Here is a 26805-nt window from a genome sequence, read left to right as displayed (position 1 = left end):
TCGAAATAGAAAAAATATATCGCCATTTATGTTTGAATGAGTTTTGTTTGGACGTGTGTTTGGTTCGGTGAATATGTTTCGCATGAAAAAATCAGGATTTTAGAGCTGTCACGATACGAGTCAGTAGTCAATGGTTCCAGAAAGAATATTTAGAAAACTAGTCTACTATTTTGGGAATTGAAATCTCATCATAATTATAATGCGAATTAGAAGGAGAATAAGAAAGATGGACAGACAATATACAAAGAAGAAAGTAATTTAGAAGAGAAATGCGGTCATGCCATATAATTCTTCTACAATATTTTATTTCTAAGGCCTATATCCGACAGTAACCTACAGATTGTGGATGGAGGTGATGGTTCTAAGCCCACTAGAAGTCCTTCAAATTATATAATGAAGTTAACGCAAATGTTAGACAATAAAATTTCGAGGTCACGAAGGCTGCAAAGTCTTCAAAACGTCGGCAGAAAACTAAAACATTAAAACCGCGATGAAATCATATATTTTTTTTTAATTTTAGTGTCCTTCAAATTATATTTAAGTAATACAAGCAATACCTTTATAACACCTTTTTCATAATGTCACAGAACCTTATGGCAAATACAATACAATTTAAAAATACAATGTAGAACATAACTTTAAAAATTAAGCAATTCCAAATATCTAGACCAAAACAATTTCGAGCTTCCAAATCATCCTTGTTTTCATGTATACGAAACTGAAACGCGAATCGATGTACCCATAAATAAGTATAGGGTACCGTCCCACCACAAGCTTTAATTAGCCCATGTAGGTCTAAAAATGAGGCGAGCAAACGTCCAGCCTTTAACCATAATTGGTCAGACACAGTATAATGAGTCGTTTGACAGCGAAAGCTTCCAAATAGAGCCATGCAAAGCTACGCAGCGCGTTTGTTTACTAAGTAAATCGATAGTGATTTGCGTTTTGGAGTTCTGCCGTGTTAAGCTCAAAAGCGGTATGGTAAAAAAAACCTTGATTTTTATGTCGTCAGATAGCTTAAAGAAGTACCCATCCAATTAACTCACTTAGATAATGTTATTTTGTATAGAATTTGTACAAAAAAACCTTAAAAGAGTTTCTCTATCTCATTTTACATACAAAACTATAACTACAAAACTGCAATTATTAAGGTATCCCTGACATACCGCCTTTGCGCTTATCACGGCTGAATTCATGGCAATTAATATAAGTCCAGTGAAAACAACGATAAAACGAATGGTATTATGGAACGCATGAAGTCAAAGGTTCATGAGCACGTTGTAGTAGATTGTTATAAATAGGTATTTTTTCCCGTTTTAAGTATAGGTCTGATTGTTTTTAAAACCAACATGATAAATGTTAATTGTCTAGTAATTTTAAATTATTATTATTTATTTTTTATTGCGTTAAATGACGAGACGAACTTGCCGTTTGCCTGATGGCAAGCGATACGACCGCCCATAAACAGAAGAAACACCATCTAATACCATGAATTACAAAGTATTATTTGGTATTCCACTGCGCTCGCCATCCTAAGACATCTGATGATGTCTTATTATGTCCAATAGTTACACTGGTTACAATTTTCTTCAAACTGGAACACAACAGTGACTACACACTGTCTTGGCGAGAGAAATAGACTTTGCGGTGGTACCTACCCAGGCAGACACTCACATATGTGAGAGCTGCCATCAGTAAATAAAAATAAGAACCTACATAACGCTCATAAAGATGTCCAACGTCTACAATCAACAAGGTTTTAACATATATAAATTCCGCAGTAACCCTGAGTTGATCAGTAACAAGTTTATTTCTCTACTCATCCCTAACAGTAAACAGATTGTTAATAGTCCGAACCCTTTGTATGTTTTATTCATATCGAGTTGTAAACTAAACTAGCCTAATGAATATGTGCAGAATTACATCAACTTAGGCGTTAGTTACACCGGTACGTACCGTGTTTATAAGCTAAACTTTGTTCGAGGTTTCGCTTGAGTGATTTTTTTTTAGGATAAAGTATCACACACATATCACGCATTTATCCCCGGAGGGGTATGCAGAGGCGTAACCAAGGCACCCACTGTTTGCCATATAAGTTCCGTCCCGTGATGCGATAGGGGGCGAGCCTATCGCCATATCGGTCTCAAATTCGAGACTCCGAGCTAATACTGAACAGAAAAACAAATATCATTTTGCCCGACTCGGGATTTAAACCCAGGACATCAGAGCGCTATCGTACCACGCATGCAGTACAACTACGCCACCGAGGTAGTCAAAGATAAATTATAGCGTGGAATATTCACTAAATCCTTCTACTAGACTCTCTTTCTCTCCCTGCGTGTAGGTGTCTTCTCAAACCACTACTGAAAGTCCTATCAGAATTTGATAAGACTTCTCTGAAATTAGCATACACAAACTAACAGACAGACGTAATGTGAAAACGTGTATCGATATTTAGCAATAGACGAAAAACGTTTTGGAATATTTATATCGATATCTGGCAGACACGTGTTTTTTTTTTAATTTGATATTGTATTTCTCATGCCACCGTGTACACGAAGTGGCACTGTCATGACAATTTCGGCATCCTGATCAGCCAACTTTTCAAAGGTCTAACGTGAAGAAAACCGGGACTATCTATGCTAAAATATTATATATTTTTTATTGTTTTATGTGTTCAAATTCATCTATTCAAAGCTACATCTCTAAATATTACGTTGAAAAAAAAAATATTCTGAGAGGGTTATGCAATAGTATGGTAATAGAAAATATAATATTATTTTGGCAAGTAAATGAACTGTTCTAAACAAAATAAAAAAATGAAATATATTATATTTTTTTACTTTACTTACTATATACCTTAGAACTGATTTTGAAAAGAGCAACACTGGAGGTTCTCCCCAGTTCTTTAGTAGAAACTGTTTTTCGAATTGTTGGTAGAGTAAAAATGGACTGAATTAAAATTATATTTTATTTTTTATGAATTAGAATAAATTATTTTATTTCGTTTCGTTTCATTTTTAATTTTTATTCTGACAAAGGCTATAAAACTTTAACGAAGTAACCAATCACTATTTTAAATACATCCAAATTTCGGTGTGATAGCCGCCAAAACTTCTGAAACGGCACATTTGATGTCTCGTTCGGAGTAAAGTTTGTGATATTGTATCAACTTCAGACAGCATTTACGTCGAGTATCTCGAGCCCATGCGAGTTTCTATTGATCAATTAGTCGGGGGAATAATTTGATTCGTCCGTGATTCATGTATTGATTTTGTGGAATTTGGGTTAAAGTTCATACATTATGATAAGGTTATGAATATTGTTGATGAAAATAGTAAAATTTAAACAGAAAGGACGTGTTATGGAACAACTGCCATCATGAGTATCTCCGACTAAATCTCAAAACACGACTTTCTTTAAGTTATAGTATAAGAAAATAATTGAAGTTTGTGACGCAATTTTTCAGTAACAATCAAAATATATGCATTTATAAAATCACTCTCTTTCTCGCGGCTTCGCCCGTGTGAAGGAGTTTTCCGGGACAAAAGTCCCGCTTTATATTTTCCGGGATAGAAAGTAGCCTATAACCTTTCCAGGGTCTTAAACTATCTCCATACTAAATTTCATAAAAATACGTTCAGGAGATTTTGAGAAAATCGGTCACATACAGATAGACAGAAAAGGGGTCTTAGTTTTATAATAAGTATAGATAGATAGACTTGATTAGAATATCATTTGCCCAACGTAGCTAAAGGCTCCCCTATTATAATTGGAGATAATCATCTTTATTATTAGATATCTGGATACCACTCCATCAAAAATCAAGTACCATGGAGCCATTTTGCTGTACCCTATATTATAAAACAAAGTCCCCTTTCTTTCTCTCTGTATGTTATCGATTTTCTCAAAATCTACTAAACGGATTTTTAGGAAATGGAGATAGTTTAAGACCCTGGGAAGGTTATAAGCTACCCTCTATCCCGGGAAAATAGCGGGACTTTTATCCCAGAAAACTTCTTCACGTGGGCAAAGCCGCAAGCAAAAGCTTGGATAGGATAAACGAAAATCACATACAATAGGCCTGAATACAAACAGAAAGTATTCGAAAGCCAAATTAAACATTGGTTTCGTGAAAGTTTTATAGCATCGTTTGCCATAATGTTATCCATTAGGAGTGCTTGTTCAGAAGACCTTAATTCAACATCCAATTTGTCACTTCAACCTTTAAACACTCGGGTAAAAAATTGAGACAACTTCGTGCCTCGTGTTTATTGTTTCGAAGTTTTGATTTTTCAAATTTAATTTTGTTTTGGTAATAATTAATTTCAATGAAGATTTTGAAGAATTGCGTTTAAAAACAGTATTTATTAACATGAGGCATTGCTTTTTACGCTGGTGGTTTTGCAAATTTGTGTTTTCCTTATTGTAATGACTTTTGAATAGCAAGTTCTTGAAGCAATATATTGCGTAAAAATTGCCAGACTTGTTAACACTAGCTGAAATATTTCAATAGCTCTATACATGCAACTTACCGCAAGTCTTGAGAGCTTCAGAATCATCAGAAATCAGCTGGCCGCGATAGTTTATACAGCAACATTGCTTGTGAAAGTAAACTTCTACAAATGTTCTTGCTAATCTAAAATCGCTTTAGATGTTCTTTGTATACCAAACTATCTTGAAAGCGTTTCGAATGAATCCTTACGGTAAGTTTTTAAACTGTGGTACCCTTTCAGCAGCAGCTAGCCAGCAGCACCAGCAAACATGGATTGTGTCGCCAGGTCCACCGAACCTATACTGACAGCCAGCTCTGATGACTCTACGTAAACCTTACTTCTACTACTGTAAATAGGCCCCCTACGCCCATTTTCAACAAATTCCAATTTCAAACTTCAATCCGAGAATGAACCAATTAAAATAACTCATTTGTGAGCATGTTAAAAATACTTTGTTCTGATTGGTCCATTTTTGAAATAAATCGAAAAAGGGATTATTCAAAATGGTGGTTAGCCTTCAACGCCCGCTTATTTCAGAGTTTACTCATCTAAAACCAGTATACGCAAATAACAAAATGTTTTTACAAAGTTAATCTATAGATAATTGTTTTCAACGATCGAAACCTAATTGCCTTAGCATTATTTGTTTTTCAATACAAACTCGTACTAAACAGATTAATTTGTCGAACAAATTCTAAATTTAATTTTCTTAATCGTCCAAATTTGTTTAAATTCGCTAAAGTAGGTTCCATTACGGCCCGGGCTGTAATAAACGTCGTTTCCAAATTATCTCGATGCGCTTACGAAATTTATTTAATTTGCGAATGGTATATTCGTTTATTTTATCTTCGGATCGTATTGTTTCATTTATTACGTTTCGTTTATTTGATTTTGTTTATGTTTATGATTTAGATGAAAGTTGAAGCCATCTAGGTATGGACTTATTTCTAAGTAGATGACTATGTATTTATTTATTTTATTTTGGACAACAAACAGTCATATCCATCAACAAGCAAAATTAGCTCATATTTTTACAACTAGCAGACTTTGAGTGCCAACACTAAATTTAAAAAATTATTACAAATAAAAGGATCACTTTTTGAATCACACATTATCTTTGAATGGTACCATTAGTAATTAAAATAACAAATTTTACTTATTTACGTATGTTTAAATAGATGATTATTCGCGCTGTTTGTAAACTCAGCCAAAAATTACTGAGAGTCTACTTCGAAAAACGAAATCCGTAGTTTCGGATGACGGATCGTACATTTTGTTACTACGAAGTGTTTCGGATTCGATGACGGATTCGACGACGGATCCATAATCGGATTTTGACACTTATGACATTTTTACTTTCGTCGACCGCACTATGAAAACACATTTGACATAAAATACATCGTTTCTTCGTTCGGATTTTAGCGTCAATTTTACGAAAGTGTAAGAACTGAAAGGACTTTACCACCCTTTTTTGAAACCATCTGCGAGGACATAGTTCCACTGATTCCTCCAAAGAACATATACGGGGAAGTGATACTACCACTAAGGTAAGCTACAGAAGAAATATTACTTTCTACCTTTCTCAAGAACCTAGCTGGTATTAGTATTGTAGTATTTTAACGTCTTAATGATCTTGTTTTTGTTTTTTTATGCATTGTACTAAAATGTATATAATATTTGTCTGAAAATTTCATATTTTGACTGCACTACATTTTTATGCCATGACTTGTTAGGGAGCTGTGGGACTAAGTATAGATGGGTCCATGGCCCAGCAAACAGTCTCTGAGTGCCTCAGGCAAGTGTCTGAGTCAGCCTTATATATAATTTTTCATTTTGTCATAAATATGGAATTCCAGGCATTTGAATTTATTAGACTTTAAACATAATATTATGTTTTCTTGTTTCAGAATTGAATAATTAAACGACTACCAACTCGCTAGAGTTGCCATAACCAACATTACATCATGCATGGAAGATGAACTATCAAATATATGTTATCGGAAAATAAAACATTATAACAATAATTTTTATATTCGTTTTTTTAATTCATTTCTTTTAACTCTCTCAGAATCTCCTCCAGTACTTCTTTTATCAGTTCAGTCAATGCGAAGGACCCGATTAGAGGTACGCCTATGTCGCTGGGTGCACTTGTCGTCGTACTCTCCTTGAAACTGTTAGGTGGAATCATAAAAAAATGTTAATTGAAATTAAACTAATTTTTCGGATTCTATCGCGGTTTTTTGTTTTTTATTTTTCTCCCGACGTTTCGAAGACCTTGCAGCCTTCATGGTCACGGGGGGGACTGAGGTGTTGTTCATCCGCAAAGTCAAAGTTACAATATCTACCTACATTTTACAATTATACAACTTTTTAAATTTTTAGCTGTTGGTGGTCCGATCTACGCAGAATGAGCTCACAGTGTCTTGAAGTCTGGCAGCCGGTCTTTTGGGTTCCGATTTAATTAAATGTAGAACTGGATCCCAGGCTTGTGCAAGCTTCCAACCATCTTCCCTATTGAAATTAGGATGTTTTTAATTTCAATAGCCTCGCGAATCATCCTGGGCAGGAATCGGTGTTCTTTGGCGAGGATTTGTGGCTTGTCTAGTCGCAGATAATGATTGGCGCCTCCTTCAGAGTGTTCAGCGACTGCAGACTTCGTCGAGCGTCGGTGTTTCACGTCAGCTATATGTTCTTTTACGCGGGTCCCTATATTTCTTTTTGTTTGCCCGATATAAGAGAGGCCACAGTTGCAATCTATTTTGTATACTCCCGGTTCTTGTAGAGGTATATGACACTTGACAGGTGGTAAAATTGACTAATCTTCTTAGGCGGCTTAAAATAAGTTTTTATGGAAGCACGCTTCAGGATGTAGCCAATCTTGTCGGTGACTCCTCTTACATATGGTAATACAACCGGAACACGTTCAACTGTGGCTGGTTTCACTCGGTTTCTGTGACGGCGGCGTGGAATTTGGAGCTTGTTGTCTCGCAGTACTTGCTTGACATGTTGCAGCTCAGCGGCCAGGTGTTTCTCGTCACAGATTCCTTGTGCTCTCTGAAACAAAGATTTGCCCACGGTAGCTAACTGTTTTGGATGGTGATGAGATTCACCGTTCAGATATTTATCAGTATGGGTCTGTTTCCGATGCACAGTATGACTTAAGGTCTGATTAGGATTACGGATGATTAAAACATCTAAGAAAGCAAGAGATTTATTCTGTTCTAACTCCATAGTAAATTGGATTTTATTGTTGATGGAGTTGAGGTGATTTAAAATTCAGTTACTTTATCAGATGGTAAAATTGTGAAAGTATCGTCTACGTACCGTTTATAAAACCTTGGAGTGACCGGGGCTGTACTCAGGGCTGTCTCCTCGAAGTCTTCCATAAATATATCGGCGACTACCGGAGATACAGGGGAGCCCATCGCTACCCCCTCAACTTGTACATAGAACTGATTATTCCACAACATATAGCCAGATGTAAGGCAATGTTGGAGTAGTTCTGCATATTCTACAGGAATGTTATTCTCAAGCAATGCAAGCTTCCAACCATCTTCCCTATTGAAATTAGGATGTTTTTTAATTTCAATAGCCTCGCGAATCATCCTGGGCAGGAATCGGTGTTCTTTGGCGAGGATTTGTGGCTTGTCTAGTCGCAGATAATGATTGGCGCCTCCTTCAGAGTGTGCCGAAACCAAATCTTCCAAAACACGAATATATCGCTTTAAAGAACTTGCGATCGATGAAGGACCTTACCATTCTCCGTGCAGATAAAGGAAATGCGACAGTAGTAATGGATACGTCAGACTACAATAATAAAATGGAACAACTTTTATCGGATGTAAGTACCTATAAAATAGTCAAAACAGACCCGACTACCAAAGTATTAAAGGCTACTAGCTCTTTAATAAAAGATTACTCCGATAAGTTAAATCTTGACGTAAACTTACTCGTTCCTTCGTGTGCAAAACCGCCTAAACTGTATGGGTTACCGAAAATACACAAATTAAATGCTCCGTTACGTCCCATTGTGAGTCAGATCGACACACCAACCTACAGATTGGCTCAGCACGTAGCAAAAGTGCTTTCACCACTTAGAGGAAACACTAGAGCGTCTGTGAAGGATTCATACCAATTTGTCAGCGATATTAAAGACCTAAAATTAGCTGACAATGAAACTATGGTCAGTTTTGATGTCCAGTCTCTCTTTACGAGCTTACCAGTACAAGATTGCATCAGAATTGTATCTAAGAAGTTGGCAGAGAATAACATTCCTGTAGAATATGCAGAACTACTCCAACATTGCCTTACATCTGGCTATATGTTGTGGAATAATCAGTTCTATGTACAAGTTGAGGGGGTAGCGATGGGCTCCCCTGTATCTCCGGTAGTCGCCGATATATTTATGGAAGACTTCGAGGAGACAGCCCTGAGTACAGCCCCGGTCACTCCAAGGTTTTATAAACGGTACGTAGACGATACTTTCACAATTTTACCATCTGATAAAGTAACTGCATTTTTAAATCACCTCAACTCCATCAACAATAAAATCCAATTTACTATGGAGTTAGAACAGAATAAATCTCTTGCTTTCTTAGATGTTTTAATCATCCGTAATCCTAATCAGACCTTAAGTCATACTGTGCATCGGAAACAGACCCATACTGATAAATATCTGAACGGTGAATCTCATCACCATCCAAAACAGTTAGCTACCGTGGGCAAATCTTTGTTTCAGAGAGCACAAGGAATCTGTGACGAGAAACACCTGGCCGCTGAGCTGCAACATGTCAAGCAAGTACTGCGAGACAACAAGCTCCAAATTCCACGCCGCCGTCACAGAAACCGAGTGAAACCAGCCACAGTTGAACGTGTTCCGGTTGTATTACCATATGTAAGAGGAGTCACCGACAAGATTGGCTACATCCTGAAGCGTGCTTCCATAAAAACTTATTTTAAGCCGCCTAAGAAGATTAGTCAATTTTTACCACCTGTCAAGTGTCATATACCTCTACAAGAACCGGGAGTATACAAAATAGATTGCAACTGTGGCCTCTCTTATATCGGGCAAACAAAAGAAATATAGGGACCCGCGTAAAAGAACATATAGCTGACGTGAAACACCGACGCTCGACGAAGTCTGCAGTCGCTGAACACTCTGAAGGAGGCGCCAATCATTATCTGCGACTAGACAAGCCACAAATCCTCGCCAAAGAACACCGATTCCTGCCCAGGATGATTCGCGAGGCTATTGAAATTAAAAACATCCTAATTTCAATAGGGAAGATGGTTGGAAGCTTGCACAAGCCTGGGATCCAGTTCTACATTTAATTAAATCGGAACCCAAAAGACCGGCTGCCAGACTTCAAGACACTGTGAGCTCATTCAGCGTAGATCGGACCACCAACAGTTAAAAATTTAATAAAGTTGTATAATTGTAAAATGTAGGTAGATATTGTAACTTTGACTTTGCGGATGAACAACACCTCAGTCCCCCCGTGACCATGAAGGCTGCAAGGTCTTCGAAACGTCGGGAGAAAAATAAAAAACAAAAAACCGCGATAGAATCCGAAAAATTAGTTTAATTTCAATGTCTAACATTCGCGTAAATATAAGAAATCATTATGAAAATGTTAATTGTTTGTAGTAAACATCCTAACACAGGGTGCATAAATAATGGTGGGATAAAAATAATAAAAATCACACAAAGATTCAATAAATTTTACCGTAAAAGCCCGTAAAAACCCGTTGTGTATATCGATGGGCAAAACTAATGATTTCTTAAATAGATCAAACCAAAGAATTTGCTTGTTACACAATAACTGCCTTTGCAATGAAAAGATCATTTGTTTAAAGCGAGTAAATAACATTTTATTAATATACTTACCAATACAATAAATAATTTTACTTGTAAATTACAATTCTAATTTGTTGTGATTTTCTCCAGTCACTTGTCAATGTCCATTAAGTGTCAAAAATCTAATATTCCACAGATTAAACACAATGCGATAAGAATGTATATTGCAAAATCAGCAAAAATATTTGTTTTATTGTAACTAGTAAATATTTAGAGTTATGAAATAATAGTCGTATTACAGAAAACCTAATTAGACATCCAACTTATATGTTTATTTCACAAGAATGTCATGATAGGTAGAAATTTACGGTTTTTGAAGATACACTTCACTAATCCGACACTATAGTTTCATTCGAACGATTGTTTATGGTTCCGAAAGTAACGATGACGGATCCGAAGTAATTTGGTAGTAGGGTTAAATCCGAAGTTCCGAAGTAATTTGGTAGTAGGGTTAAATCGTTCCGAAACGAAGAAACGATTCTTCGTTTCGGAACGACGTTTCGATGTTCGTTTTTCGAAGTAGGGCCTCTGATGACAACTCAACATGTTTTGCATAACGATGGCGAAGATTGACATTTTCCAAAAGGAAACCCGACACAACATACAGGTATTTATATGCATAAATGCTGTTTGCAAATCTTTCCAACGATAATTAGATTTTACAAAAGTTACCAAAGGGAAGCCGGCTAGATTCGGGTAATATGGACCCTTCTCCATTGTTACATAGTCGATAATCGATTGAAATGCTATCTATGAAAAAAAAATCATGTCGAAAAAGGAAAGTCAACAAACAATATAAGTAACTATATTATGTATATTATGGATTGATTGCGATACTACTGGTGGTAGGTCTCTCTTATGTGAGAGTCCGCCTGGGTAGGTAACACCGCAATGTCTATTTCTGCCGCCAAGCACCAGTGTGTCACTGTTGTGTTCCAGTTTGAAAGACATTGTAGCCAATGTAACTACTGGACATAATAAGACTTAACATCTCATGTCTCAGGATGGCGAGCGCAGTGGAATACCTAACAATACTTTGTAATTCAAAGTGTTGGATGGTGTTTCTACTGATTATGGGTGGTAGTATCGCTTACCATTAGGCGAACGGCAAGCTCATGTCGTCATTCAAAGCACTAAAAAAAATACAAAAGCCGAATTGAACAAAAATATTTTCAGTACAAAACAATTTTAAAATAAAGAAACATATTGTTTTCAAACCAATAGCAATAATTTTGGCAAATGGCAAACGTTTTGAGATTAAACGTGTATTCAAAGACAGATTTCTTTATTTACGGCCCGGGCTGCGATCGCGATGATTTATACACCTTGTTTCAGCTTGTGTAAATCATAGCGCAGATGGCCGCGCCGTGTTTTTCCAGAATCTTCTTGGTATGTTATTAAATAAAATTGTTTTGTTTTTAGCTTAAAGTGCCTAATAGATTCAGTTGTGATGAAAAATACTGATTATATGTGATGCAATTTTACCTGGCATGCATGTGTGTTCATCATCATTATTTATTTATTTATTCACAAATCATAACACTTGCATTATGTGGGTTATTACAACTGAGTTAGGATGCGCACTAAGTTTAGAACTTGTATCGCGTAACCTTTACAAACCAGTAACAATAATTAAATTTGTCAGACTCTAGTTCTAAGTCTCAAAGTTTCAAAAATACAAAACAAATAACAATAAAAATAGTCCATTGAAATGTTACATTTTTTAGGCCTTACCTTGCGTTTTTTAGAGGACGCAATTTTATTTTTTAGAAGTGTAGGGGGGGTCAGTATTAAGCTAAAACCAAGTTTGTGGGGTCGCCACCCTTGTCCCACGGCCGCCATCTTGGGTTGAAATGGTTTTACGATGTATCTCTTAAACTATTTATCTGACAAAAAAATTATAAACATTTTTGTTGCAAATTAAATTCTCTACAACTTTGGTCTAGTAACTTTTGTCGTAGAACTATAAATAAAAAGTTATAAGCGAAAATGTTAAAAATTCAATGTTAAGCAATGTCCATTGCAACGTCATCAGAACGTGTGTTTATAAGGTTCATAATACGTACAACACAAACCCGCGGTTGTCGGCTTGTACGCGAATTACTTCGGATCCTGAATCGCTTTGGGACAGATGAAGCAATTGCTTAACATTTTGCTTATAACTTTTTATTTATAGTTCTACGACAAAAGTTACTGGACCAAAGTTGTAGAAATTTAATTTGCAACAAAAATGTTTATATTTTTGTCAGATAAATAGTAAGAGATACATCGTAAACTATTTCAAGAGACGTACACTGACCTCTAAAAATAAAATTGCGTCCTCTAAAAAACGCAACCCCAAATGTAACTTTTCAATGGACTAAAATAATAATATTAAATAAAATATATTTTTTTTAACTTCAAGTGCCTGATAGATGCAGTTATGGTGAAAAATACTGATTATATTCGACGCAACCTGGCATGCGTGTGTGATCATCATCAGCCGCAGGATGTCCACTGCTGAACATGGGCCTCCCCCAAAGATTGTCAGATCGACTTGTTAGAAGCGTTATATTCGACGCAACCTGGCATGCGTGTGTAATCATCATCAGCCGCAGGATATCTACTGCCTTTCCCAAAGATTTTCAGATCGACTTGTTAGAAGCGGCCTGCATCCAGCGACCTTCTGACTTTTATTAGGTAATCTATCCACCTTGTAGGTGGACGTCAGACACTACAGGTAATACTCAAGTTTATTTCACAAAGTTACCCCTTCCCGGATGAAAAGGCAATACTTTATATTGATATACCATTATTGGGGATACGATAAGATTTACGCGGCATCTAGGAGCTAAATCACACACATCACACCATTATCTCCGAAGGGGTAGGCAGAGGTGTAACAGGGCACCCGCTTTTCGACAAGTGTATTCCCATGCTTGGGGCGAGCCTATCCCATAACGGGTAAAAATACCAGACTCAGCGCTGCAGTGAGAAGAAAAACCCAATATCACTTTGCTCCACCTAGAATTCGAACCTGTGACCACAAATTTGAAGTTATGCCGCGCACGCAATACAACTTCGCCATGTAGGCAAAGTTTAGTTAGTTATTAAAGATATTATGTAAACTCATGATGATTTCATACGTTTATGCGAATGTTTGACATTAAATTGTAATTATTTTATAGATTTTAGCGCGATTTTTAATATTGTTATCGTAATTTGTAAGTATATATTGTAACATTTTTTTCGGATGAATAACACCTGAGCCCACCCCGTAACCATGAAGCTTGCAGTATTCGAAACGGGAGAAAATATATATATATATAAAAATGAATCCCTTGGTCACGCCATCACGCGTGAAAAGCTGGACCGATTTCACTATTTTAATTGTTTGTTATTTTCAGAAGATTCTTATGAAAGAAAAAATCTAAAAATTACGCGGAAAATTTGAAAATTTAAGAGAACTTATCGAAAATATTAATTTTATATAACTGTTAATTGTTTGAAATAACTGTCAGCTATTGACAGAATGCGCGCTGCAAATTCATAGTTAAGACGGGACAACGTCTGTCGGGTCAACGAGTAATAATATAAAAAACCACGACTAAATCCGGAAAACAATTTTATTTTTTTATTAATTCATGACCATACTACAACTTGTTAGCCAAACCCGTAGATATCACACCCTCAAATACCAATGCCACCAAGCTATTCAATTTAACGCTATAATCCTATATAACCACTCAACGGTAATCTTTTGGTAAGGAAAATGGTTGCCGAAATGAACTGTCTACGGCTTTGCTGTCAACGTCATTTATCATCCGGCCCACCACGTATGGGAAATTGGAATAGCATGGGGCTAGACACTAATATATCAAATTCTTAGGTGGTATACAGGGCATTTTTCTTTGTTGTATCTAGGGGTGTGTGAAATTATATGTAGGTGTTTATATATGTTAATTTTTTAGGGTTGTCTTAATTGATGTGGAGATGTTTTTCTTTGTGCAGTTTTGAGAGTTGTCTGAAACTCTATTTTGAGCATGTTTCTTTGTGTGTCTCGGGTTGTCTAAAATAACTTCGGAAGAGTTTTTTTACATGTAATTTTTAGGAGTGAAATGACATGTGAATACTTTATGAATATATTTTGATGCGTGTTAGAAGTAAATTATATTTACTAATTTGACTACAATATACTAAGCAATAAAAATTTGCGAATCACCGCATCACTACTTTAAACTATTAAAATACTGACTTATAATTAGGATTACTAGTCTTTTATAAATAATCTTCGAGATATAAAAAACACATTCCAATAAAAGCTAACATTGTTAATACATTACACAGACAATTATTTAGACACTTATAAACTCAATACGATTCACACATGACTCAAAAGTAAAAAACACATCGCGTTCACAATTTGTTCCTTAGCCAACACGTCTCGAGCGGAGTTAGGAACTTAAGCCTCGTCTGGTCTGATGCGACTTCGCGCCCATAAGTCTAAATCTGAAGACTTATCGATCGACTTTTTGTCAGATATTACTCTTACACTTTGCAGTGAACTTTAGGTGTTCTGAAGATGTGGATCTGAAATGTAGCTTTGTATTATCTTAATGGTGAAATGAACAACTTATATACTTCAAATATACAATATATTACAGTGTATAATGCCTGCATAGAGAGACAGGTACAGCCAATGCACCTAAACTTTGTCCAGGTTATTTTCTGTCCCATGATATGATAGAGCGATAGGCGAGTCATCGCCATCAGGTACAAATTCTAATACTGGGAAAATAAAATGCTTTTTTGAATGAAGGGAACTCTTTTTAAAATAAATTAATTTTTACTATTTTACTGCCTCGGTAGTTGTACTGCATGCGCGGTACGGCAGTGCTTTGAGGTTTAATCCCGGCTCGGGCAAAGTGATATTTGGGTTTTTCTGTTCAGTATCAGCCTGGAGTCTGGAATTTGTGCCCGAATTGGCGATAGGCTCGCCCCCTATCACATCATGGGACGGAACACACTTGGCGAAAAGTGGGTGCCCTGGTTGCGCCTCTGCATACCCCTTCGGGGATAAAATGCGTGATGTTGTGTGTGTGTAATTTATACTATTTTATAAAGAATTAGCTGACCCGACAGACGTTGTCCTGTGTTAATTATAAATGTTAAATTCGAATTGGTAAAACGAATTTTAAAAAATATGATTATCAAATATGGTGTTTATTATTGTAATGCTCTATGATACACCTATTCTGCCAATCGCTGACAGTTATTTCGAACCGAAAGTTATGTAAAATTAATATCGTCGTTAAATTTCTTAAATTTTTCTAATGTTCCGCTCAACATCCTTAATTTTTTTTATAAGTACCGTCTCCAGACAATAATCAACACAACAAAAAATTCAGCGAAATTTTTCCATCCACTCACGCGTGATGCGATGACCAAGGGAAATAGAAATTTATTTTTGTATACATAGTTTGAACAAAGACAAAAATAATCGATAAATCCCTAAAGGTCTATCCGTAAGGCCACAACACTAACGCGTAACAGAAGCCCAGGCGCTATCAGCTCCTAATTTAAGTGGGATCTCGTAAAATTATTACTTTAGAGCCACCTGCTGGCTTATGACAAGGATAAGCCACGATGTATAGCAGTCCACGAGGTTACAAGCTCTTTAGTACAGAAGCATCACTGCGAGTAATAAAAAAAGTTTCCCAACTGTCATGTACGAGAAATTTGTTTTTTATACAACTGTGATTTTAAGAATTTCGTCTGTTGTCAATTTTATAATGTATGTTATTATCACGTGGATATTTATTTGCTTTAAGCTGAATTTTACTCGTGTAATGTTCCAGTTCAGGTGTCTTTAGTATGCATGCCATAACTAGATTATAGATAAAAAAAAATTGTCTAACAGTTCAAAGATCGCCTTAGATTGATTGTGACTTAAGTGATATAAATAAAAGATATATTTTTTTATTACTTTGAATGACGAGACAAGCTCGCTGTTCGCCTGATGGTAAACAATATGACCGCCCATAAACAGTAGAAACACTATACAACACCTTGAATTACAAAGTATTGTTGGGTATTCCACTGCGCTCGCCATCCTGAGACGTGAGATATTAAGTCTCATTATGTCTAGTAGTTACACTGGATACAATGTCCTTGAAACCGGAACACAATACAGACTACACACTGCGGCTTGGCGGCGGAAATAGACATTGCGGTGATACCTACCCAGGCGGGCAGTATTGGTACAAAAAAGATACTTTTGACATATACTTATTTACTTCTACTAAGTCTAATTAAACATTCTGTAAGTAATGTGTATTGTGGTATTCTTCGGTGGCAGATTATACGGTATAATACCGAAATTATGGACCCTATAATGTAACCCGATATAATGTAAATTAAGTCTTTTTGTTACCGTTTGCCGGAATTTATGCGTGTTACGATAGTCTAGATTTCTGAATGTAGTATCCATGTAAAATTATTAGTCTTATGTGACTTTGAGAGTGACTAATAGCTCGGGTGCGAAAATGTATGCGATTATACATTATATTGTTTTTGAAAACGTGAGTAATATTAAAAATCTTTGCCAACAATAATTTGTGGTGAAATGTCCATAGGTCCAAATTTCAAGGGCTTGTACCTCTGACTTTTATAAAGTAAGTGAAGTAAAACGTCATGAAGAAACCTGCATGCCTGAGAAGTTCTATATAATAATTTAAAGGATATGTCAAGTCTGCCAATCCGCACTAGGCCAGCGTGGTGGGCTAAAGCCTAAACCTTCTCAGTAGTAGAGCATACCCGGCAGTGGGACCATAAAAAATACGGAGATACTATGTGTTTGTGTTTTAGACCAAGAAAATCTTGATTAAATTTCCAAGTCCGGAAGGTAGAATCAAATATTTTTAGGACTGTTTCGACCTAAAAACCATACTTCAAATCTATGAGGACATCAATCAATATATAATATCCAAATTAACACGCCTGTAGAGGTAAGATAATAGACCTCGAACCAATATTTGATTATAACAGGAAGCACAATAAGCCTTGTTATCCAAAATCAGATGTATGAATGTCACAAACATGTCGCAGCAAGAGTGTGTATTTAGTCATTTTTAAAAATGGCTAGTTATTTTTATAATTAATTATATGTTGACGACATTTTGAATATTAATAATAAGTTTACATGGAATAATTTTACACCAAAAAGGTCCAAGATAAGAAAAACTGCCGTCTACAGACAACTACGATGACAAAAAAGAACGTAGACGCGTTGTCGATTCAAAGAATAAGTACCTACCTAAGATTTTTTTGGCATTTTAAATTAGATTCTAAAAATTACATCCATGTCCAACAAACTTGATTCAAACCAACAAATTAATCATATTTGTCCAATCGGAACTGATCATGTGACCTTGAATAATCGGAAGTTCACCTTAGATTATTTTAAATATTATCTTTCGTTATTATTCATTTTACGCTAGTTCTTATAGTGGGACGACCCAGATACCGCTGGAGCGATATGGTGGAAGGTGACCTACACCAACTTCAAGCTAGTTAAGTACTGGTGGGAGCTGGCGCAGGAGCAAGACAGTTGGAGGACTCTTGTTTCGAAAGCCAAGACTCACTTCGGGTCGCTGAGTCAACGGAGTAATTAAGTAAGTAGCTCTTATAGCATCTATACAGGGTCATTATGACATTGCGTTACTAAATGAAATCACATATTCGTCTTCAACTTTGCTGATATTGTGCAAAAAATCATCCTTTAATAACGAATATTTTCACCAAAAATCCAGGTTTTAGTTTTCTGATTTTTTGATCATTTTGTAGTTTAATGCGAATATGGCGTGTGCGTGAGTGTATTTCTGACTGAAACTATGATGTTGCCGCTGCAACAAATTCTCTTAGAGTAGTAGTGACTTTAGGGCGCGTAAAATGAAAATTACTTTTTATTAATATTTACTTTGTTCGAAACATACATTTTTTTATTTTACATCTGCGGCTCAAATAACTTACTGTAAAGTGTTATTTTCAATTAGATAAGTATGTGGTTTCATTTAGTAACGCGATGTCAAAATGTCCATGTATACAATATACATATTTAGACATCTATAAACATATTTTCCGCAATTGATTATAGAAAATGTTAAGCCAAAACAGCTACCGCTACGAAAGATAGGTCCAATATCACGAGTCAATACAAACGTAAATTCCAGACACTTTAGACTTTGCCTGATCCAAACTGCAACATAAAACAATCCAATGCCGCCCCCAATCACCTGTCATAGGTAATTGCTGATCAGATTCCCTCACATTGGAGACAAATCCTATTCAACATATATTTCGACGTATCTATCACTTAGACTTATGAAGATGGCTTAAGTCTTCTTTTGACTGGTTTATGAACATATAAGTAGGTATAAATTGATGGCAAATCTTGGTAAAATAACTAATTAAGATTTTAAAAACACAATTTTATAATACAATGCCATAACTAAGTATAATTAAGTATCAGGAATTCAACTAGAAGATACTGCATGTCTTACGATAGGATCGGTAAAGGCAAACTCCATACAAATATTTATATAACAAATATTTGTTTCAGTTCGAAATATCGTATTAGTGTAGAAAGGTATCGAGCATCCAAACAAAGTCGTCGCACGCCCTTTTAAAAATTTCATTTCACGTTACAAACTCACGACTTTTATCCGCAAGAGTAAGACAGAGATGCAACCAGAGCATCCACTTTTCATCTTTGTGTTCTGTTCCATGATACGATAGGGAGCGAGCCTATCGCCATATCGACCACATAATCAGACTCCAAGCGAAAACTGACCAGAAAAACCCAATATCACTGCCCGACCCGGGATACAAATCCAGGTCCTCAAATCGTAGTGGTCGTACCGCGCAAGCAAACTACGCCGCCTAAGCAGTCTATTTAAAAATTTCATAAAGTTAATATAAGTAAAATTATCTAAGTAGTCTATTTAAAATTTTCATAAACTTAAATTTTCGCAAATATGTAACTACTAATTTAAGCAAACAAGACAAAAACATTCATAAATTATTTAATTGTTGCCCCAGACGTTGATATTAGAAAGTTTCGCAAAACCAAACCCCAAAAGCGAAACGCAGTCAGTTTTAATGTTTTCGTAATTATTTTAATAATTAACTTAAACAGTGAAAGGTCAGAGACTGTCTTAATGTATCTTCAGAGGTTATTTAAAATAGTGGTAACATTAACAAACTATTTAGTATTTTTTTTATTGCTATGAATGAGGAGACGAACTTGCCATTCGCTTAATGGTAGGTAAGCGAAAAGACCGCCCATAAACTACAGAAACACCAACACCTTGAATTACAAAGTATTGTTTGATATTCCACTGCACATTTTTAAAACTGCAGCCTTCATGATCACGGGGTGAACTGGTGTAGATCGTCCGAAACATCAGTTATAATATCCACCAATATATAACTTTACATACAATAATTGTAAAAATAACTATCTAGAGCGCATCATAGGAAAAAAAGTGAAATAAAAATGTTTTTATCGCACCAAAGTTTGTTTCATGCGACATTTGAAATGTTATCGTCGATTATAATATAAACTCAATTACTGTATCAATAATTCACTTGAAATCTACTAATGGACACGATAACTGACAAACCTTAACATTTATTCAGATATAGGGATTTATGAAATCACCCGTCAGCTGATGGCCACTCCAACCTCAAGGCTTTGATGAAAATTTAATGTATCGAAAATGGTGAAATGGACATTCGCATTATTTATACAATGGCATTATTTATTCATCTCACAAATGGAATGAAATGACTTGCGGTTGAAACGTTTTTGAAAATGATGATTAAAAATGATTTTGAATTATAATTATGGTATATTTTATTTCTGCCTGACTGCCTCGGTGGCGTAGTTGTATTGCATGTCCAGTACAATAGCGCTCTGAGGTCCTTTTTTTTTTTTTTTGGTTTCGCGGATAAAGTCCCTTATTACTACCGCCCAGCCTTCGTGGGGGGCGACTGAGCGGTTATGCTGGGGTAACCGTGCCTTACGGCCCGGCGTTGAGCCGCCCGGATTTGATGACGACCTTCGGGCGACCGCCGGGCCGAGTCCCTAACCCTATATACAACTTAACCTATGCACGGCCTACCAGCTAAAACTCCGCGGTGGCCCTCTTCGGCGCATTAGGGACGGCTGCGGGCTTCCTCTGACGTTGAAGTGTCTAGTCTGCGACCGCAGCCGCCCCTGCGCGGTGCCGCCTTGCGGCCCGTCTCCTATGGGTGGGGCTCAGAAGCCCCGCGCACCGAAGGACGCCCTCGGCGTCTACGGCAGCATGAGGCCAACTACACACTGCCGTCCATCCCGGGGGTCACCACAATGTGCTAAGCATGCACAACCTACACCAGCGGCCGACAGCCCCCTGCTGCCCGCCGGCGACCCCCCGATGGCCCCTATTAGTCGCCTTTTACGACAGGCAGGGGATACCGTGGTGGAATTCTCCAAACGCCCCCAGTCCACAGGGCGGAGCGCTCTGAGGTCCTGGGTTCGAATCCCAGGTCGGGCAAAGTGATATTTGGGCTTTTCTGCTTAGTATCAGCCCGGAGTCTGAAATTTGTGCCCGATATGGCGATAGGCTCGCCCCCTATCACATCATGGGACGGAATATACTTGGCGAAATGTGGGTGCCCTAGTTGCGCCTCTGCATACCCCTTCGGGGATAAATGCGTGATGTTATGTATGTATGTATGTATGTATATTTTATTTATCGAAGTTTTTTAACGTAATTGTTTCCGTAATTTCCTTTTTAGTTTCATGATTTTTTCAATTATTTCAGCCAAGTTTTGAGTGATGGTTTTGAGAACTAAATCTTAAGTGTTTGTTAACAATATAACGAAACGTACATAATATGGCTAGCCTGATGTGAAGTTTATCGTCAACATACAGTAATAATATCAGCCCTGTATTATATACTTGCCCACTGCTTAGCACGGGCTCCCTCTACTGCTGAGAGGGTACAGTATAGAACATACAGTACCAACATGCAATTATGATTCAATGTTTTTGTTATTAAAAAATATTTTATATTTTATGCATGAACCACATATATTTTTATTAGAAGTAATTAGTCTTTGCTCTCTGATGTTTAATGGTAGAGTTCTAAGTGGAATCTACTCAGGCTTTTGCACTTAATACTTATTTTTATTTTATTTATTTATTTAAATTTGCACATAATAACTCGACATGGAAAAACCACACATACTCACGCCTTATCCTGGGTGGGATAGACAGAGGCACAACTAATGCACTCACTCATAGGGGGCGAGTAAATTGTCATATCATGCATAGTCCAACCATCTTTACCCTTAGCCACGCGCAGACTGATAATCGAGAAAAACTGCAGCATTATGAAACTGACAGTCGTTGAAAATGGTGAAGTAAGAAGCAACATGTGGACGTCGGACCTTTAATTGCCAGTGTTAGTGAGACTCTATAATTTTCACTTCAGATCAATATGATTATATTAATGACTGCAGATTGTCTCTGCTAGATTAGAAGTAATTGTATAGCAGCGATAGCCTAGTAGGGATGGACTACTGAGATGAATGTCCCCAGGTTCAAAACCCAAAGGCACGCATGTTTGATATTTATAAAAAGTTATGCGAGTATGCTTTGCGAATTATCGCTTGATTTCGCAGTGAAGGAAAACATCGTGTGAACACCTGCATACCTGAGAATTTCTCTGTTAAAATATGTGATGTAGTTCTCCATGAGAATTTTGAAGATATGTGAAATCTGCCAACCCACACTAGGGTAGCGTGGTGGACTAAATCTTATAGTAGTAGAGTAGGCCCGTGGCCAGCAATGGGCCAGTACATAATAAATGTGGCCAATTAGAGCCGTCGTCTGCAGCCCGCCTTATAAACATCGTTCAATGCATATCACACGCATGAAATTCAAATTTAGCTGCTCACGTAACAGTCGTTTGCAAACTTGTTCCTTTTAATTCGTATAACGCGGCAAGATTCGGAAGGCCTCCAATAGTGGCAAAAGGTAGCCAAAGTTTTATCGTCATACTAGCTATGCCCGCGGCTTTGCCCGCATAAAAATCAGTGTGTCATAAAGTTTTTCAAACACAACACAACCAAGCGACCTTTTCAACAGTTATCGTTATATTTCAGTCAATTTACATAAAACCGTAAACTATTGACCTAAACCTTGATCAAGAATTGCTCTATCTTATAGTAAAAACCGTACAAAATTCCGTTCGGTAGATTATGAGAAAATCGATCGCATATAGCCACACATAAATATTTTTTTTTTTTTTTTTTTAATTTTTTTTTTCTCGTTCCCCTTGGCAGAACCAGAGATTTTATATGTTTTATTGTTATATTTGTTATTTTGTTCATTTACTTTTCTTTTTTATATATTTATTTATATATGCTTACTTTACACTACTCTATATATGGTTTTTCTACGCATTTCTAGATCTTATTATTAGGTACATAATTTCTTACTTTTGTTTCTTATTACTATATATATATAACCTTATATTTTATTATAAGTAATTGTTCACTTATTGCTATTCTTGTTTATTACCTTACGTGCTATTTGTTTGCAATATTTTATAAATTTATGTCCTATTTCCTTGTCTCTTATAATTAAGTGTATATTTTCTTTTTTAATTTCTAAGCCTATTTCACACTCTATTTCGTGTCTTTCGCGTTGATATATTGGGCATTCCGCGAGGATATGCAGGACTGTTTCTTCCTGTTCTGAGTCGCAAGGACACGCCGCGCTCTCCTTGCACCTGAAACGTTTCAGGTACTCAGAGAACCCGCCGTGTCCCGTAAACACTTGGGTGGTGACTGGATCAGGACAAAACAGAATTAGACAAGTATGTAGAAAAATACACAAAAATAATAATAAAAACATGCGATAGTACAATACCTAAAATAAAAAATAAAAAAATACTTACCATACCGTGGTGGACCGAAGAACTCACCAGGCTGAAGAAAGAAACTACCACCAGGAAGCGAAGAGTCCGTTGCGCAGCACCAGTTAGAAGACAGAAGGTCGTCGAAGAATACCTAGAAGCAAAGGAAAAATATGAAATGGAGGCTAAAAATGCACAGAGTAAGAGTTGGAAGGAATTCTGCGGGAAGCAGGAAAAAGAGGGAATGTGGGATGGAATTTATAGGGCTTTGGGTAGGGTAACAAAGAGACAGATAGACCAACCGCTTATCAAGGGCGATAAAGTCTTAAATGAAAAGGAGTCGACAATATTAATTGCCGAAACCTTTTACCCGGAAGACTCAGCAGCGGAAGATAACGCAGAACACCAGCGTGCTAGAGAACGAGCCGGACGGGTGAACGATTGGGTTCATGCTGAGAAACATGACCCTCCGTTCACCATCCACGAGCTCGAGCAAACACTGAGGAGTTTCAACCCTAAGAAGGCCCCGGGGTCGGATGGCCTTACGTCGGACGTCTGCACGCAAGCGATCACTGTGGATTCGATGTCCTTCCTATCACTGGCAAACAAATGCCTAGAGTTGGCGTACTTCCCCAGGACCTGGAAAGAAGCAACGGTCATTATACTTAAGAAGCCGGGGAAGGACAACTACAATACGGCCAAGTCGTACAGACCCATAGGCTTGTTGCCAGTGATGGGGAAGATCTTCGAAAAATGGTGGTGGGCAGGTTGAAGTGGCACATTCTTCCCAACATCAGCGCCAGCCAATACGGATTCATGCCACAAAGGGGCACGGAGGACTCCCTCTATGTCCTGGTGAAACATATTAGGCAAAAATTAATAATGAAAAAAATTGTGATAGTGATATCCCTGGACATAGAGGGAGCATTCGATAGCGCCTGGTGGCCCGCTATAAAGAACCGGCTGGCGGAAGAACAGTGCCCCGTCAACCTGCGAAGGGTGATCGCGAGCTACTTGGACGACCGACTTGTCAAGGTCAGGTATGCCGGTACGGAGATCACGAGGAGGACCAGCAAAGGCTGCGTGCAAGGGTCGATCGGGGGGCCGATTCTGTGGAACATCCTCCTTGATCCCTTATTAAAGGGACTCGAGCGCCGGGGCGACTACTGTCAGGCGTTTGCTGATGATGTCGTCCTGGTGTTCGATGGGGACTCCACGGAGTCGGTCCAGCGACAGGCTAATGATGCACTTGCCTACGTGCAGGATTGGGGAGTTCGTAACAAGCTAAAATTCGCACCTCACAAAACAAAAGCGATGGTTGTGACCAAAAAGCTCAAGTACGACTCGCCGATCCTGCGCATGGGAGAGGTCGATGTAGGTCTCTCCAAAGAGATCAAAGTACTCGGCGTTACCATTGACGAGGGGCTCACATTCAAGGCCCATATCACCGCGGCCTGCCGAAAGGCAATGGCCTTCTACAAAAAATTGGCCACGGCTGCTAGGGTGCAGTGGGGCTTGGGGCCTCAAATCATCCGGACGCTGTATGTTGCGGTCGTTGAGCCTACCGTGTTGTATGCGTCCAGCGTGTGGGCGCCGGCGTCCAATAAAGTATACGTCAAGAAACAGCTCGACAGCCTGCAGCGAAGTTTCGCACAGAAGCTGACGAGGGCCTACAGGACCACATCGTTAAACTCGGCTCTGCTGCTCTCGGGACTCCTACCATTGGATATAAGAGTGCGAGAAACCGCACTCTTATACGAAACCAAGAAGGGGTACTCATCGAGGGTAGCGGGAGACAGAGAGGTGGAGGTTCCTGTGGCCTTCGCCAGCTTGGACCATCCGGCGAGACGGAGGACCGTAAGGCTCCAATTACTGACGGACGGTGCAGATGTGGCCCAGCATGCTGCCGGCAGTTGTAGTATATACACTGACGGCAGCAAAATAGAGGGAAAGGTCGGAGCCTCTCTCTCCATCTGGGAGGGAGAGGCCGAGACCAGAATCAAGAAACTAAAGCTGGCGCCGTACTGCACCGTGTATCAGGCGGAGCTGCTGGCCCTCAAGTATGCGGTGGATGAGGCCCTAAGCGCCAAGGCACCCCGGTGTAGCATCTTTTGCGACTCGAGGGCGGCCCTCGAAACAGTCACCAGAGGAGACTCCCTCCATCCTATTGCGTTCGAAATAAACAAAAAACTAATAACTAACAACGAACGCAACAAAATAATACAGTTATTTTGGGTCAAAGCGCATGTAGGGTTGGAGGGGGAATGAGAGGGCCGACCGGCTCGCGAAGGATGCTGCACTGAAAATGAAGACCAGGCCGAATTACGACCGGTGCCCGATTTCATTCGCCAAGCGACAGATCAGACGAGAGTCGATTGACGAATGGAATCGGAGGTATACATCCGGAGAGACCGCGTCGGTCACGAAGATGTTTTTCCCGGATGCTGTGACAGCACACCGGATTGTAATGAAAATAACACATAAATATTAGGGTGTTACATTGAGAAGTTTGGGTATCCAAAATGTTTAACATATATTAGATCGCGTTCCAGCCTTCATTATTTTGTCGGGTTATCTAGATTGGACAATTATTTATGCAAACGTGTCACAATTAGCGACTAACAAGTTTGTATGTTTGTGGATGTTTTCCGATTTCTATTGTTCACGGAATAATGTCAAACAAACTGACAAAAAATATTGGCGAGTTTATTGAGTGACGTTTTGTTTTAATTTTTTAAATATGTGCTGTTTTTTCATTCTATAACAAACGTTTAATGTGTATGCTTTTTACTATAATAAAATACACACGCCTTTATCACCGAAAGAGTAGGCAGAGGTGCAATTATTGCACCCACATTTCGCCATGTCGCCGTACACCCGTGATGTATTAAGGTTTCATCCCCTATTAGGTACAGTCAGCTAGGAAAGTAGCTAAACAAATTCTATTCTAAAGCTTTGATTCCTTATCAACAATCGATTTTTCTTTGGCAAAATAAACTTCATTTCACTTGAAAAGAAGTTTATTTTTTCACTACACTTGCTTAGTGCGCATTGGCAGACTTCACACAACCTCAAAATTCTTGTAGAACTTCTCAGGTATGCAGGTTTCCTCACAATATTTTCCTCTGTTAAAGCAAGAGACAATTCACAAAGTATACATAACTTTAGAAAAGTTAGAGATGTATGTGGGTTTTGAACCCGTTGACATTCGTCTCGGCAGTCCGTTCCACACCCACCTAGGCTATCGCTGCTCACATTGGAAGATGATTGTCTAGCAAATTTTTCCATAATATTACACTTAGTATAAAAGTTACCTTATTCTATATTATCTCCTACATCACAACCCAAACATGTTCAAACACTGATAAATTCTGCGCGACGCTAAACAATGACGTCACAAAGACCCTGTCAATACCATACTGCAGCAAACGAAACAATAAAGAGCTAGTTACGATATTTTTCTGCACAAAGGACCCCTAACGACTGCGTTGGTAGAAGAAATGTG

Source organism: Manduca sexta, chromosome 13 (genome assembly GCF_014839805.1).
Source record: "Manduca sexta isolate Smith_Timp_Sample1 chromosome 13, JHU_Msex_v1.0, whole genome shotgun sequence".
Taxonomy (NCBI): Eukaryota; Metazoa; Arthropoda; class Insecta; order Lepidoptera; family Sphingidae; genus Manduca; species Manduca sexta.
This window is presented reverse-complemented; position numbering follows the sequence as displayed.